The sequence below is a fragment of the Triturus cristatus genome, chromosome 1_2 (assembly GCF_964204655.1).
Source record: "Triturus cristatus chromosome 1_2, aTriCri1.1, whole genome shotgun sequence".
Classification (NCBI taxonomy): domain Eukaryota; kingdom Metazoa; phylum Chordata; class Amphibia; order Caudata; family Salamandridae; genus Triturus; species Triturus cristatus.
Window position 1 is genome coordinate 154067425 of NC_140580.1, and position 15701 is coordinate 154083125.

The window sequence follows — 15701 nt, forward strand, 5'->3', positions numbered from 1 at the left end:
TAAAAATACAAACAATTCTTATACAAAAAATACATGCATCACAAACATAACATATTTACTAAAATACATAACATTAATACAAAAATTGACATTTTTAACATCTATATTTCTGCAAACTATATTAAACACTTCGATATGTTTTACATTTATATTAAATACACAAAATTGATATTCTGCATCACAATATTTTTCTTTCGATATTCTTGACCAACAATATTTTTAGCACGATGTTCTGGCTCGGCACCATATGACCTGCCCAAACGACCTAGGGTTCCCATGACAATATGAAACTGAACAGCAGTATTTTTGCTTTTCGCTAGTGTATATTTAGAAAAATCTCCAGAGCAGAGTGTGGTCCTATTTAAAAAGTTGGATGTTGGCAGATGCTTGCTCTGTATATGGTATACCACTTAGGGGCCGATTCCGATCTCGGTCGGAAGGGCACCGAATCGGGTTACGGCATTAACCGATCCGATTCGGAGGCTGATTTTCAGTCCGAGTCGTACACGGGTCGAAGTACGATGCGAACAAGCGCGAAATCTCCGTCCGAATCTTTTCCGGTTCCGAACCGCTCGGTACAACATGGTCACAAGCAAACCGTGGCGTGCAATGGAGACGTTTCACGACTGAGCTAGTATGATGCTCGATTCGGAAAGCCAGATCGAGTATGAGCGTCCGGCTTGCAATAGCTCCCGGAGATGGACTTCGGGGGTCCGCGACGGACCCCCCCGTCACCCGCAGACTTACAACTCCGACACAGGGGGAGACCTATGGGTCTCCCTAACACAGGCATGTACGGTTCGGATGGCACCGACGCGTACCCACTTTAGGGGGCGCACTTGTCCGCGACGTACCCATTCAGTCAATGGGAGCCCATGTACGACCGGCTCCCTTTGACTTCTATGGGAGTTCGACTGAACCTAGTCCGACAGCATACGGCCGCATCGTACTTGCTCGGTCGGACTGCAGGACCCCGGCTCTTTTGGAAAACACTCCGGATCTGTCTCGGTCGGATTGCTGTCCGACCCGGATCGGAATCGGCCCCTTAATTGTAAAACTCATTACCCAATGTACAGTGTTAACGCATTATTTTTTTCTACATTTTGTAAAAGTTTTTCTCTTTTGCATTAAGGAGCACATTCAAGGACTTCATCTTGAAGTAGATTAGTGGTATAGTAATAATAATGTTACAAATATACTTTGCATGTTTTTCGTGTTCATCCAAGGATTCAGATGTTCAAAACATTTTAAAGGGTTTCAGTGTAAGTACAGCCAAACAAGGATGGGTTCCAGGACATCTGGATAACTACATAGGGGGTTAATAACACACTCCACAGGACAACATGATCAGTGTCCAGGGCTGTTCCTTAGACTATGTAAAAAAAAAAAAAAAATCAAATAGACCTAGTATTTCTGTACTACTATTAGGTCTTGGACACAATGTCTACTCATGGTCTAGCCATCATTAAATCAAGGAATTGTGCTTTGGAAATTACATGGAAAATCACTATTGAAGAAGGGGCCATTATTCTGGCTGAGTCAGGTGTGTCGCACAGGCGTCGTAAGGTTCTGGATGTGTTACCTATGGTGCTTTTGAAGTCGGACATGCTCTCTCCTCCTTGTGAAGAGCCTTAATTAATCTACAAGTCAATATTAGGAAAATATTAAACCTATTTTGATTTGGCATTGTAGGAACCTGGATCTCTATATAGTGCACCCAAGTAAGGTATACTATGTAGAGTTAAGATGACCCTTCTTGCTTTACAGGGCTCAAATGACGACCACTACATGCTCTATTTTGTGGCAGTGTGGGTGGGAAGTTTAGGCTTATCAGAGGTTATTGCTAAGCATTTATATCAATTTAGATACCACAAACTTCGTATATAGGTATGTACTTTCTGTGTTATTGATTTTAGCAGGTAAGTCAAACATAAAATGTATTGCGTCTTTACGTGTAATGCTTTCCTATGAGTCGAATAACATTTACTGCATACAGATACTTGTAATGCATTTCCGTGGGACCCATTTCGTACGTGACACGTTTGAGGGATCAGGACCAAAGTTTCATCAGCCGGTTGGTCATATCTGCCCTGGTGAGGGTTCGCTGACAGAATATCGACCGCAAAATATTGCGATACATAAATATTGCAACCAACATATCGATTACAAAAATATTCTCATCCTATGTTCATAATCTGAAGTACAGAAATATCAACAAAAAAAATTTATGTAATTACTAGCATTATACTTAATATTATTTATTTTATGTACTTTTAAAAAATAAGTTAAATAATAACATTCAACAAAGTGAAACACATTAATAAATATATAATTTTTTAAACTAATAATTTTAATTTATATCAATTTCAAAAATTATATATTCTAAAAAAATACATATACTAATAAAATCTTTACTAAAACACCATTCTAATTAAAAAACAAAACAACTTTTTAAAAATTTGGTAAAAGATATTTCACTCATGAAAAAACAATAAATAAAATTATCATAATTTTGAATAAAAAAAACCAATTGAAAAAATATGTCATAAAATATAACATTTAATACATATACTATTCACACTAAAATGTATTTAAAACTATGCAAACTATTATAATAAAAATAGTTAAACGTACAATTCCCACTTTACGCAACGCATTTATTATTATTTTTTTTTTTAAATCTCCCTCCAATAAATACGATAATAGTGAAAATGCTTATATTTCCTGCCGGTAACCACGTTACACCTAGTCCTACTCCCATTTATCTCTATTATGCAATCAGGCCCGTGTGCCTCGTAGACACACTCCCCTACCAATATAAAAAGACATCGGCCAGTACACAATACCTGTATGTACCAAGCCAACATAGCCAGTTGGCCGGGCCACCAGGAGGAAGGGTGAGCCGCAGTGGAGATAAGCGAGAGCAGGACTAGGAGTAATGTAATTACCGGTAAGTAATATTACCTCCACGTCCCTCTTGCTTATCTCCATTACGCAATGAGCCATACCAAGCTAAGGAAAAAAACAGGCCAACGGTCCAAGCATCATCCCAGAGCACCACAAAAGATGCCCAAATGAAGGGCAAACAAACAGAAAAGATAGGCCAGTCCCAACACTGTGGACCGAATCACGGAGGTACGCCCGGCCTCAAACACAGGAAAGAAGATGACCCACAGATAACGAGCCGAGGACCCCCGAGCCTGCAAGCCGACACAAAAGGCAACCCGAAAACAAAAGGAAGAAAGCCAGCAGAACCAGAAGGTGCAACACCCACAGATAAACGCAACAAAAGGACCGGTACAACAGACCCAGACTGATCAACAGACCCCAGCATTAGGACCGCTAAGCCCCTAAAGTCCAGCCGGAGTGCCAGAGAAACAGAAAGGAACCACGAGCACACCACGTCCCAGCCAACAGTCGACGCAGAGCACCGTAAGACCAGACAGACCCCCAAAAGGCACTCTCACAGAAGAGGCGACCAAAGCCGAGAGACCAAGGCACCATCGTCCACCATGCTCCATCTGCAAGACGCCCACTTGGGAAACACCCGAGAGGGCACCAGGAAAAAAGAAACCACAAGGCCACAGTCACCAACGGACTCGGAGATTCCAGACCCACCACCAACTCCAATAACAGAGGGACTAAAGGAACAGGACAGGCCGGAGGCACCAGAAAACCAGACTCACATCCCACTGAAACCGAACCCTGGAACAAGTCCTAGAGAGAGAAGCCACCAAGAGGCCCGGAGGTCAAGTAAACCGCAGAGCAACCCCCCCACATCCACAAACCAAAGCGGTAAACTATGTAAAAGAGGCGCCTGAACAGCCCCTAGGGCAACCCACACCCAGGTGATCACAGGATATAGCCCGGTCGCCAGGAACCAGAAAGGCTCAGAGATCACAGCGGACCCCCCAAACAACGCAGAAGACATGGACCAACGGGGACGTGCAGGAACTTAACCAGCAAAAAGAAGCAGGAACGAAGACCCAAGTGCCAACGGCAAATGTCCCTCCCCTGACCCAAAGCCGGCAGAACCAAGGGGGCCTGCCAGGGTACGGGAGCAGGGAGGCACTACAAACTAGTTTGGAGGAAAAGACGGGAGACCCGAACAATCCAACACACCCACTAGAAGGAAAGGCAAGCCCCCAGCAGGATTACCCACGGCAACCAACCAGCCACAGGACAGGTGCACACTGGCCACCCCAGACTAGGCACACAGCCAGAGGGACCTTGCAGGACAGCAGAAAAACAGACGCCAATCTCATCCAGGCAGAAACCACCCCACAGAAGGAAAAGAAATGGGGTACTGCATGCAGGAAAAACCCATGGGATGCAGGCAGCCAAGCTAGAAAAAGAGCCGAGAGAAGACCAACCGGACCAGGAGGGCAACCAAGCCTGGCAACCTGGTAAACCAAACAACCGGACACCAAACATGGAACCAGCAGGCCAGGACAGCAGAGGAGGCTGTCACCGATGCCCCACGAACCCGAAAGAAGCAGTGGCAACAAGAGGGGCCATGAAGGAACCAGGCAAGACCTCTGAACTCCTGTTCAGGGACTCTGCCCTCTGCCCAAGCAGCTCCGCTAGTGTCGCTGTCGCTGCCCCCTCACCTCGCCTAGTGATTAGGTGTGGTGCCTGGTGAGCGTTGATCCACCAGGATTCGTAATTGTGCCTGTATTGTAATAGTGATTCTGATGGATACATCTGCCAGTGGATTCCTCACCTTGTGAATATCCCCTGCGCCAGCATTCCACGGAACTTTTCTTTCCCAGCACTCCACGTCGACGTGGGCGACGTCACAATGCATCGGCTCCGCTCGCGACTCCGATCGACGTCACCGGAGCCATAAGAAGCCCATGTCAGCGTGATGACGTCAGTTCCTTTTTTTCCGCGCCTTCGACGCGCAACGTTTTTTTTCCAGTGCTAGTTGGCTACTTTGTAGTTTAGCCGTGTTATTGTGTTAATTCGAGTATGTCTTCATTTTTGAATATATTTTTTAAATTATATTAGATGTGGGTTGTGTTGGAGATTTTGGGTGCGAAGTTAAGTTATTCTTGATTATTTAATTGAATAAAATGTAAATTGTGTAACTATCATATTTTTAAAGGTACATTTTAGCGGCAGGTTTAGTTTGTAGGTCAAAATGGCTTGGCAGGTAGTTAAATAACTATTTGGTAATTAATCTTTATTAAAATGTTCAATTTAGTGATAATTTGCAAAATTCTATTTGCACTTTTTACATTGTATGTTTGGTGTTTTTGTGGTTGTAGGAGAACAAGGTGGGAAGTTTATTTAGCAGCTAAATTTAAAATAATTTATTTGATTTATTACTTGGGGCCACATTACGATCTCGGTCGGAAAGTAAACCACCTGACTTCTTGTCGGATACGGTTCCAACCGACTCGTGGTTAGCTGTTACGCCTGACTGATTATTATGCTTCCGAACACCGTTTGGAAGGACTCACATTGACTTAAATGGCAGCCTGTGTTCCTACCAACAGCACAGGTGCCTTTATGGGGAAAATGGGTGTTTGCAGAAAACCTTGCACCCTGTGGCGGTGACCACACTGCATTATTTTACAGGGGGGTTCCTTGTCTACCCCCTTGACTCCAAACCGGAGGACTCAGGATGAGGGTGGCCTGACTAGTCACTTTACCACAGCCTTTTCGTGTCGGCCCGACTCAGACATGCTGTTTGAAGCCAACATCGTTATTGCTCATCTGGAAATGCAGTCTGTAGGGTTGTATGATGCGGGTCTGACCGACATGAATGCTCCGAGAGCTGATCATAACCGATTCGGAAAGACCATTTGGTTTGAAATCCCACCGTGAACATTGTAAGTGGTCGGAAGGTTTCTGACACTGTATAGGGGAATCCAACTGTTGGGAGGCGGCTTTACGCCTGACATCGTAATGAGGCTGTTAATTGTAATTGAACACTTAAAGGTTATCAAAACCGGCATGAGCGTTGAGTAGTCATCTACCCGTCGCGTTACCAATTAGAGTGCCATTGTGCTAATCCTCACGGATAAGGTTTAACACACCTATTTCTGAAGCTAATTCTGCCGCAACTAGTTGAATTACGGATCGAAACTTTCAGTTTAAGTATCCATGCAATAGATGGTTGGAGGCGTGTTTTGGGAGCCACGAATGGTGACGTGTGAGCCAGTAGCTCCGCGCCGGCCCAACAACTTTAATGCCGTAATCAAGCCCTAGCCCGCAACGCCCGAGATTGAAACGGTGGCGCAGGAAGGGGAAAGTCTGCTGCATCAATTGAGACGCTTTGATTCAAGGCGAGAGGAAGAGACGCATTATTACGAGGCTTCATCTGCCCCGTCGCCACTGATCGCAATATAGTGGCAGTGATGTGTGGATGTAGAGATGTGGCCCTCCCTCCCTGCTGGTAACATAAGGTCGTGTCTTGTTGAGGGCCTGAAGGACTGCTGAGCTGACTGCCTGGATCCCGTGAACCACACGCTTTGCCGAAGATCAGGCCGTGAGTGTTGGGAGCCTGAATTGGTCACCGTCCCAGAACCAGTTTGGGAGCGGAGGGCTGAGGCCTGCTGCTGGTGCGTACCACCGGATCTGCGACGGGAGGGAGGAGAGATTAGCCACTTGATTAGCTCCTGCGACACCGCCTGCACCGGAAAAAGGTGATGCACCTTGGGGAGCCGCACAACTGCCCAAAACTGCATCAGTCCGATCTGCCTGAGGGGAGAGTCCTGTACTTGTCTGCAACCCTCAACTGAGTGAGAAGTTGAGCCCTGCCCCAAACACCTCGTAACGAAAGTAGGACTTGGGGCGGGTGAGGTGGTCTGCACTAGAGACTTCAAACCTCACCGCCCAGTTGACAATTTTGCCCAGGTGGAGGGAGGCAAGACCTGACAGCCCTCCACAAAATCAGGGAGATGCAAGATACTGGGGCCTGCAAGCTGGAAAAATCACTGGACGCCACTAGTGGGGAAATGCAGCGGTGTTCCTCATTGGACCTAGTAACTGGAATGTGAGAGTACTCATCCAACCCCATGCGTGGCCTGGAGGGGCAGGCCTGCGCCTCCCATACTGCTAAACCTCGATCTCCATCATGACCCCCACAACCTGTGGAACTGGGGGGTGGGCTCAGAGGACAGAGATCTAGCCCTGCCTCGGATACACCGCGGAGGAGGGTCAGCTTGAATTGTTAGGGGCACGTCCACTCGCATAAGCCCTTGGGGACAACTATACATTTTGTTTGTTTGGAGTTATTGCCCCTTCCCCCCCGTGGTCGACAACCACCCCCTTGGTGCCTGGAGATTAGCCCCGCTGATGACACTCTTAAGTACACGATAAGACCCTAACATGGGTAAACCCAGTACGAAGGCGTATAAAGGTGCAGACCCTCCACAGGTCTCGGAGGCAACGCCATCAATGGCCGACCCAGTACAAGGGTGACTAACTAAAATCCTGGAAGCGATAGTGGACACCAAACCTACCTTGCACAGGGTCCCTCCTCGCCCCCCACACCCCCCCTCGCTCCCCCACCACCCCCCGGCTTCGGGGCGCCCAGCACACGCAGTGGTAGCGAAACCCCTGCACTATAAAGATCGACATCCTACTGCAGAAGACACGTACGGATGGCCCATTCACCGTGGACAACTCCTGGGTCTCAAGTTTCTCCGACTACGCCACTGAACTACAGAGAAGATCAGCCTCATATTTGGCAAAAAAAACCACTTTGAGATGAAGGCTTACAATACTCTGAAGTTCCCAGCTCGTCTTCGTATAATACTAGATGGGAAAAATTACTTTTTCAGCCTGGGAATGGTTTGAATCCTACAAAGGTGATAAAGACCCAGGTACAGTCTTTGAGCGCCCACTAACTATAGCGTAACCAGGAAAGAACACAGACCCATTCAAGACGGAAACCACCAAAAAGACCGAGCCCACCCCAAACTGTGAAGGAGAGCTGCAGCCCTACAAGCGGTGGCTGACCTCATGAAACCAACTGACTGTCTCAGAGCCCGGAACTAGATCCCTCAAATGAAATGATAGCTCAGATTCGGACAATTACGAAGCAAATAGTGCCATAATGCCAGATGTTACCGCTAGAACAGGTGATGACCTATAGCCAAGAAGAACCTCCACATTAGGGGTCCAAAAGGAGAAGACATCATGAATCGTATCACCATGACAAAGGACACTACTGCTGGAAACGTTGAATGCATGGACTGGCATTGGCTACGTCGGACACAGGACTTCGTGAAATAAACAGTGGTTTGTCCATCAATAGCCTGCCCCTGTGGAAAGCTCCACCCACCCATGGATGGAGCCTGCCGAAGTCTTGGACAATTGGCCTGTAGGTTGGGCGGCTGGCCGTTGCCAGGCTGCTCCGGGGAGAAGGGAGTTTTGGTTTGTGGGAATTTTAGTTTTCATATCCATGTTTTGGGTTTTTATGTGCAAGTGGGGCCCTGGCCCATCGCCTCTGTGTGTGGAGGGAGGGGAGGCAGACCTGGATGCCTCTATTCTTACAATGCCCAAGGAAAGGCTTACACTATAATGTGTAACATAGAACATTAGTCGAATGGGCTCTACCGTCAAGCATCACAATATACATAGATATCTGCGCATGAGGGGGTGCAGATTGAACTCCTCCAGGAAACACACACTACCTGTGGGTAGGGTGAGAAGCTGCGCAGACGATGGAGAGGGCAGGTATTTGCAACCTCTTATTCTGCATACGCGAGAGGGCCATTGATTTTGATCAGAACTGGCATACCATTCGAACCCTTGCACGTACTGTTTGGTAGAGAGGGTAGATATGTAGTGCTGAAGTGCAGAATTTATGGACAGGAACTCACATTGGGTAGTATACATGCCCTTAATCAAGATCAAGTGCAGTTCCTCCGTAGGCTTTCATGCTCCTTGACTGCGGTGCTAACCCCAAGCGTACTACTGGGAGGGGGCTTCAATTGTGTTGCTGACATGGTTCTAGATTGCTCTCACCCCCCACTGCCGAGTGCCCAAATACATAAAACTGCGGCGGTGTTCCAAGATTGGAGAGGACACTGGAGGACATGCCAGAGACCGAGACTACTCATTACTCGCCCTTACATCACTTGCAAACAAAACTGAACTTCTTCTTGGGTACACTGGGCCTGAGTCGCTTAGTAACACACAGAATATTTGGGGCGGACGCTTTCTGACCATAGTCCCCTTTTGCTAGCAGTCCAGCCGGAGGAACACCGCCCGCCAATTCCAATGTGGCGGTTGAACACTCTGGGTCTTTAATATACTTGTTTCAGAGCGACCATAGGCACAGCTATAGACTTCTACTTCGACAGCAACAGACAGACTGCCTCCAATACACTGATAGAGTGGGAGGCTTTCAAGTTAGGACAGAGGGTGAAATGTGTGGGGGAAACAGTGGGAGCCCAGAGGGAACTTCACCTGGAAAGTGGACACCTAAGAAGGTGACCTACATAGACAGGAAAACTAACAAGGAACTAGAGTAGACACATCCAACTCCCTCAAACATGCACGTCATATCAAGCTCTTGACCGACAGCTGTGTCACGACTTTAGGAGTTACCTCACCTAGGTGCAAGAAGTAGTTTGGGGGTTGGGTAGGTTGTGGCTTGGCTATTTTAGCCGGAGACGCGGGGATCCCCAAACGCAAATTATACCTCCTGAGGGCGACCCATTTTATGGTCCGTAGGCCCTTCATGCCTTATTTTGTGACTACTATTCATCACTAAGGCACCTCCCCTCATATACAGAAGGAATTCCTGAAGTTGCTGTGCCCCCAAATCCTTGATGACCACATAATTGACATGCTGGTAGGGCTTCTGACAGTCCCCGAGATCCGGGCTGTGAGGAAAGACCCCTGGACCTGACTGTCTCCCGGACGAATTCGACTCAACTTACACTGCACAGCTTCTGCCGCAATTGGAGAAGCTCTACGCAGAATCCCTGAAACTTTGATGCCTGCCAGAGACCACAGGCGATGTGCTGGTCATCCCCCCTCCCCAAAAAGCCTAAACAGGTGGCATAAGTCGAAGACTTCTGGGCACTTTCTATGTTAAACATGGATTTCAAGATCGTTGGTAAAACCCTGGCGCTCTTCCTCCTACCCCACGTGCCGACCCTGGTTCTCGCTGACAAGAATGGATTTATTCTGGCCAGGAACACATCATACAGCCTGCGAAGGATGTACTTGATGCTGTTCCATGCAGATACTTGTTATTTACAGCATGCAGCCTTCTTGTTGATAGATCTCGAGAAGGCCTTCAACCTCATGCAATGGGACTACTTGCTTGAAACTATTAGACACATGGGTCTGGGGGAAAGCTGGGTAAACTGGGTGAGGGTGCTTTATGAACGTCCCACAGCTAGGATACAGACAGGGAAAACTGTCCCACAGTATGAGATCTTCCGAGGAACACAAAAGGGATACCCATTGTCACCTCTGTTGTTTGCACTGTCAATGGAACCATTGGCAGCATCTTTCCACCAAGGCGGGGAGGGACTAGGCATCCCATTAGGGGGTAACACTCATAATATCTCCCTGTACGTAGATGACTTATTGATATACCTCAGTGACGCAATGGTGTGTACCAATACTGCACTGCGCCTGATAGAGCAGTTTGGATTGCTGTCTGGCCTCAAAGTTAACCGTGGCAAAACTTAACTCTTCCCCATCTCTGCCAATGTGATTCACCCATTCGATTTTATGGTGGGCATTACTGGGCCCCCACAACCTTCAGTCATCTGGGGATTCCGGTCTTCCACTCGATGGACTACTTACGTGAAGGTAATCTTGGCATGGCCCTCCGGTCTCCGAGATCAAATGTTTCCTTCTGGTGCACTCTACAACTGCCGATCATGGCCTGGGTTTCCCTTGCAGAAATGGTCATGCTGTCTCGCCTGCTGTACTTTTTCAGCAATCTCCCCATAACCGTTCCTGCTTCGTCGTTTGGACAACTAGATGCTCTACTGCGAGATATGATATGGTAAAAAGGGAGGAGGCGGTAGCCCTGTCGATCCTACAACGCCCACCCGCGGAGGGAGGACTCTGAGTGCTTAAATTCGAGCTCTACTTTTTAGATTCTCCACTCCAGTGGCTGGTGCAGTGGTTGGCAGATATGGGCACAGTAGGCACTGACCAAGGGATCCGTACGTATCTGATGCTGGCAAAGATGCTAGACGCGGACAACACCATCTCATCTATCCCTGCTGCAGACCACGGCTCTACGCTGCTGGAAACGCTGCCTCTTTAAAGAATGAAAATCTCCCCTATATACCCCGGCCCTGCCCCTGGTGGGCCTCACCCACGGGAACACCAAGCAGATACTAACCCCAGCAATGTTGAAGCCCTGTAATAATGCCAGACCATAACTGGTGGGGCATTGCTACCAGCAAGCAACCCTGGCTCCATTTGAAGACCTACTTGAGAGCTACGACCTACTAACAGGCCAAATCTTAACCTATGAGATAATACTGCGCACCTTTTGAGGACTATGGGAGGGAGCCAACAGAAGCTTAAATCACACTCGATATTACACTCTGTCCTTACATTAGGCACTGCAAGACACCAGGTAAAATGGTTCTATACATCGCAACTGGAGATGGTCTGCACAACCCTAACGAAACTGCGCACCTGTTGAGAGACTGCTCTGGATAGACACATCACAGACCCAGAATGGTCCAAAATGTTGCCATACCCTAAGAAATTGTTACGCAATACTAGATTGAAGTACACACAGTTCAATTACATAAACATGACACCTCACAAACTTCAGCTTGCCTTTGGAGACACTGGATACAAATGGCAAATATGCGACTGTGCAGACGCAGACTTTTTATACATGACTTGGGATTGTGGCCCACTACGCTAGTTCTGGGAGGAAACAATACAACTCATGTGTGCAGCTGTGGGGCGCATACTTTAACCTTCAATGGGAGTGTTCCTGTTGGGGCTCTTTCCCTGTTCTCCTAAAAGGAAATTGGGAAACCGATTCCTAGATTTAACCCTGGTCTTAGCCTGGAGAAGAATAGCACTGGCCTGGGAATTCGTACATGGACCAGCAATGGAAGCCTGGAAACACGATGTAACCCATTGGGCGGGGGCAGAAATCATAGTACTGACGAGGTAAAAGGTGCTTGGATTGTGGCAACTCACCCTTGCCGACCTCCGGAAAGATACTGGAGGCATGGGAAAACACAGACCGAGACAGGTGCGACATAGGGGGGGAGCGAAGAGGGAACACATACGAGCGGCGAGGAGGATGACCAAAGGTATGACGCCTAAATGAAAACACTGAGTTGACCTTCATAAAAACACTACTGCAAACAGACCCTGATATACCACACGACAATGGCCAGATAGGGACTGCACACACTGCCCAGCTCACACATAAAACTTGGGGACACTGTGAACTTACGGCCCGACATGTGGATAATGACCCACTGGTGGTCTAGCGCTCACCCGGCCCCCGCCTCCCATGCCCCACACACCCTGCTTAACTTATTAGCAAATACACAACCCTTGGCCCCACTGCACAGTTAGTTAATTACATAGTATGATTCACGAGTTGTATAGTTTTTTTATTAAATCTGTGAGATATTTACAGACTGGCATATAATATGTGATAGTATACAATAACCGTAAAGTTTCAGGCAAAATAAGACTAACATATGAGACTATGATTCATGTGTAAGAACTTTAATGGATAACCTGCTCTGTTGCTTCTTCGAAATGTAAATAAAGTTAGTACAGGACGATTTTATATATTCTATATGCCAAATAAGTGCTGTATAGTGATATATCACTAATTGCTGAACTATACAATTATGGATGTATATTAAAATAAATGCCAATAAAAATGTTTGGGAAAAAAAAAGGTATCCATGCAATAGATGCCTGGACTTAGCGGGGACAGGGGCGGAGAAGGGAGGAAAAACGTACTTCATGCAAAACTCAGTCGGGCTTAAGTTCCCACCAGAGTGGGTCTCTTTAGTTCGAGTGTGACGTGCTGGTCAGGTAACCTGGCAGTGGTTTGTATTGACAGTATAGTTAAAAAACCCTGGAAAGCGGCCGGTGACTAGAATGCTAACTGCAATCTGGTACGCTAGTGCGTCTAGGCATGTAAATTAGTACGCGGATTCACCAGCAGCAGCTATGGAGAGCCGTTCTATACAGTGGACTGCTGTGTTGTGCACATGCGTGAGTTTAGCAAGTAATTTATTGTGTAAATTCAGAGACCCAGTTACCTTAGAGCGGCACAATACATGCTGCAGCTATAAGGGGCCTTCCTCAGGACCCATGCCCTACATACCAAAAGATAGCCCTTACAGAGGTGCAAAGGACCTTGCCAATTGTGGCACAATTAAGCATTTACATACATTTTTGGGAAATAATACCGGCACTGTGGCACCTGGTTAGCAGGAACCCAGTGCTCTTCAGTCAAAGATGCATCAGATATCATGCAAATCATGGGGCTAGTCATGTCCAAAAGGGGCACTTTAATACAGGCCTTTCCAAAAAAAAATCCTCAACATGACTAGGGGCCTGATTACAACTTTAGCGCAGCAGCAACGGCATAATGCAGCCTCTGGTGCACAAGCACCGCCGACCGTATTACGAGTTGCAAATGTGCAGCTCGTAATATGGTCGGCAGTTCTTTGGCCTTTTCCATGGTGATGCACCCCAATAGGAACTGCCAAAAAGTTCCAGCAATGCATGGGCGTTGACTTCCATGCTGTGCTGGAACTGTGGGAAATACAGGGGGGGGGACATGTTTTGCCCCCCAAATGTACACCCTGTAGTACTAGCAGCACCAGCTTTTTCATGGTGGGCCTGTGCCATGAAAATGCTGGTGGTGCAAGAACTAAAAAATATGCTGCCTCGGACTGCGCCAGTCCCTGCTCAGTATATTGCGTTGTGGCGCTGCAGCACCACCGCCACTGTTCCCTGGCGCAGCTTGTGTTCCACCGGCGCCATTACGACTTTGTAAGTTGTAATCTGCAGTACAGTGAACCGTCCCCATCCCTCACCCTCCTCCCGTGCCACCGCAAGACGGCCAGACTTGTAATCAGGCCCTTAGTTAGCAAAGCTAAAACTTTTGTTATGCCTAATAAGCAAACTGTCTAACATATTTTTGTTTTATTTGTTCCCTTTTCCCAGCAGGTACTATGTATTTAATTCTTCAGATGGATACATTTACAATGCTTTCAAACAGAAGAGGCAACCTTACTAAAGCAATAAGGCTTTCAATGTAGTTATTAATGATCTTTGGAGTATTAAATGCAGAAGTATAACCCCATTATGCTCTTAGTGGATCGAATAGAAATATCATGATACGTAGGAGGTAGAATCTTAATGTGTTTAAAATAATATAAATATTTGTTGTGCTCATTGTTCTGGTTTTAAAAGTAAAAGTTTAATTTCATATTTATCTACCAATTGTAGCACCCTTTTTGTACAAAAGTGAAAAGATTACTGTAAACATTTGAAAAGTGAAATGTGGTTTTCCTTTATACTGTCTTGGGTGTGTCAATCATTTTTGAATATGCAACTACAAGGTGATTTTTCCTCGTCATCACTGACAAAGAGAGTCTGGCTTTGCGTAACAACGGAAAAAGGTCCATTTTCAACATTTAAAATAATGTAAATGCATTGGAAACTACTGCCATTTTTTAAAGATTTTTTTTTATTGCAATAAAGGCTTGGTTTTTTACTTAAGGTGTACATATATTATTTTTTTGCAAATTTTCAATTCATCATCTAATTTCAAAGAAATAAAGAAAAGTGGTGTTTATTTGTTTCCTGTTGCTCACTCTAAAATAAGGTGTTTCGCTGTAATTATTATTTATTCATAATGATTGTGGTTTAATATTTAAATGTCTGTTAAAATCTCACTGTTGTATTCATTTTTGCCCTTAAAATAAATTTCAGTTAGTATGTAAAAATTAAGTATTACCTGGGTATTAATGTACTACCCCGCCCATTACCCCTATATCCCTTATATCCTGTCACTAAAGGTGAATATAGTAGTGCAATTAAATTATTGAAGTGTAATGCTAAAATTAAATGTATTTAAAGACCAAGGGGCATATGACGAACTCTATCATATACCCTCCAACCTTAGGTCAGAGGCTTTACGACGATATCGCCTGTTTTATTTCTGACCAGCTGATTACAATGCAGCCGGTCAGAATTGAAACTGGCTGGTCATTACAGCTGAATTGAGACAGGCTCTAGGAACCCATTGGCCATTCGGAGACCGGCCTGTAGTCCCATAGGAAGGCGTTTCCACCTTCAGTATTAGGATTCTTGTTTTCCCACAGTCTTTCTGACGTGGGAAGCCTGATGGAAAGCGAGTTTGGGGGCCCCGTTGCCCTTGCTTCTCCACCTTGAGGTTCCTGCCAAGGAGTGCAGGGATTAACACAATCTCTGATTGGGAGTTTGTGTTATGCTCGGTTTACGGGTGTAACACAAGCTCCCATAGAGAAACCGGAGAATGTGACCGTGCATGGTGCGGTCTCATCGTAATAGCGGTGTCTGACATCGTAATCGTGTCCCTAGTAATTAGTACTCTGGAATTAAAATGTATGCCTGGGTATTAATACAATTTCATCTCCCGTTACCATAATATTATTTGCACTTTGTCCCTAAAAGTGTTAAATTTGGGTTTAAAAAAATGTATGTTTAATAATTTTTTCAGT

At 46.1% G+C, this 15701-nt stretch overlaps 1 long non-coding RNA gene across 1 annotated transcript in view; it reads left to right on the forward strand.

Moving 5' to 3' along the window:
• LOC146866997 (uncharacterized) overlaps positions 1-14925 on the forward strand; it is a 52003-nt gene extending 37078 nt beyond the window's left edge. Inside the window, exon 3 of the long non-coding RNA XR_014961056.1 lies at positions 14161-14925. This is a non-coding gene — a long non-coding RNA (uncharacterized LOC146866997). The remainder of the gene's footprint in view (positions 1-14160) is intronic.
• The last annotated feature ends 776 nt before the right edge of the window (positions 14926-15701 follow it).